This window comes from Limulus polyphemus, unplaced genomic scaffold (assembly GCF_000517525.1).
Source record: "Limulus polyphemus unplaced genomic scaffold, Limulus_polyphemus-2.1.2 Scaffold604, whole genome shotgun sequence".
NCBI classification, from domain to species: Eukaryota; Metazoa; Arthropoda; class Merostomata; order Xiphosura; family Limulidae; genus Limulus; species Limulus polyphemus.
The window spans coordinates 73,515-76,097 of record NW_013666214.1 but is presented as its reverse complement, the minus strand read 5'-3'; positions in this window follow the sequence as shown (position 1 = coordinate 76,097).

The window sequence follows — 2,583 nt, the reverse complement described above, 5'->3', positions numbered from 1 at the left end:
CCGGAATAAGCTTCTTACTAAAGCTCTGGAAAGCCGCTTGTTACCAAGTTTGTGAGGTTCTGTGCACGTGTTTAGATGATCTCTTTAGCCAGTCAGTAACATGCACGTGAAAGAAAGTTCCAAGGTGACAGAACCGATTTTTGATGCACCGTGTTTTAACTATATGTCTTTAGAGGTATACTTGTTTTATATACTGTTTGTTTTAGCGCAAAAATACAAATTAGGCTATCTGCACTCTGTTCACTTCTTGAGAATTGAGCCCCGGACTATAGTAGACTTACTGTTTGAAAACTTGCTGTTTTTATCTACGTAAAACTGATTCACGCACACCACAATTCTATGACATTCCTAAACCACACAAACCGGACTGCCCCCTACGACCTATACTGTCCACTTATGATTCATTCAACTACAATCTTGGCAAATACATAGCCTGGGCTCTCCCACCATATGTAACACCTGCAGGTTCATTTTTTAAAGATGCTTTCAATTTCAAATATACACTAGAACAACTAAATTCGAAAGCCTTAATGGCTAGTTTTGATGTCGTGTCACTCTTCACCGAAGCCCCCGCCAATGAAGCTAAACTTATTGTTGTTCCACTGGAGGACCATTTTTAGATAAAAGGCTTACGTGTTTTATAAACATTTCTGGATAAAAGCTCATTTCGAAATAAGTTCATTTTAAACTTTATGTAATTTTTTCAGTGATAATAATATGAGCATAAATTAGATATTTTGTAGCGTAAAGCTATAATGTAAAAAAGAAGTTTTGAATAAATCTGTCATTTTTATTAACAAATATTAGATTATTCCTGTATGAGCTTTCAAGCGAAATACACAGTTATTCTATTTACTACGGCAAAAAGTAATCAAATTTTAGTCTATAAGTTCCACGCCACCCCGTGACCTCTAAAGTGAAAGTAATTTCTCAATCAACCCAAAATCTGGCTGACAAGTGTTTGAGGATTGTTGTATTTTATATAATCTAGTGTTATACACTCTTACGATTTTGTTTCAACGTTTCTTGTCCATTATTTCCTACTATGCAACATTTTTTGATGCATAGATTATCCAACATGTTTTTATTGTTGAGGGTATTCCGAGAAATAACCTAGTGTTGAAACTTATAACTAACAAATAGATATCTGCTGTGGTCTCTTGGTTGCAGGTTAAAGTTTTGATACACGGCTCTCTCCTTGAAAATACGATAGCAAAACACGCCCAGATTACTTTCATCAACTAGTAATTGGTGACTGTTATAATAAGTTGCATTTTGAAACAATACTAAAAAAAAATTGTCGAAATTACCAGCGTTTAATCTTGAATAACAACTGAATGTAGGTCGTAACAATAGGTTCGTATTTCTTTAAAAACGTCAGTTGCTCAGCTGACGCTAGTACGAGTTAGAGAAATCTTAAGCTGAAACATGTTCATGAAGCGCCATCTAGTAATTAAGGTAGATATTAAATTATTTATATTGCTATACCTTACTTTAATTTGCTTAAAAACTTACGTAAAGCAATTAAACACTATTAACATACTCCAAAAGCAGAGGTGATTTACAGCTAATCTTCATGTTTAGCTTGCTTCATGTACCTCTAGAGAAGTTATTTATAGCTAACTTTCATGTTTAGTTTGCTTCATGTACCACTAGAGAAATTATTTACAGCTAACCTTCATGTTTAGATAGCTTCATTTACCAATAGAGAAATTATTTACAGCTAACCTTCATGTTTAGTTTGCTTCATGTATCACCAGAGAAATTATTCACAGCTAACCTTCATGTTTAGTTTGCTTCATGTACCACCAGAGAAATTATTTACAGCTAATCTTCACGTTTCGGTTGTATCATGTGTCTTCAGAAAAATCATTATACAGACTCTAGTTCAGAGTTGCACGTTTCAAGAATTTATAATTGCTTAGTTTATAGGAAACATAATAACTTATACACACTATACTTTCATTCATACCTTCAAAACAGCAACTGTCTATGTTTTTTATTTATTTAAAGGGTAGTTTAATTAACTGACCATTCTAAACGGTTTAAGTTTAAGTACTAGCACGCAAAAAACTAGACATTTAGTAAACTAACTCTCACTCAACATAAAAAAGTGACGTTACTTTTTTTCAAGGAATAATACAACTCGCTCACACGAATCCGTAAAATGTGATCTCTTTCCACCAGCTTGATTCAGAAAACATTATCACACAGATAGACTGTCAAGTGTTAAAAGTTCTCCTTTATCACTTAGTCTGATCAGATGTGGCTGCACAATATAACGTACCAACATTTGTTAAAAAGTTACATACAAGTTACAATTTTGATCATATACACACATATTTATCTATACACATAGGGTTTCTAAATTAAACATATTACAGTATGGTCGATAATACACATGATGTTAACGTTGTCGACAACTCAAAACGAGAAATAGTTTATTTCAACATCCGTCATTATTAGAAGTTATTAACTTTTCCAAAATAAATGTTTCATATCAATACTTTAATTAATTTGTTTGTTTGTTTTACCGAACTGGATCGATACATTACATTCGTATAATGGCTATTGAATTATTCT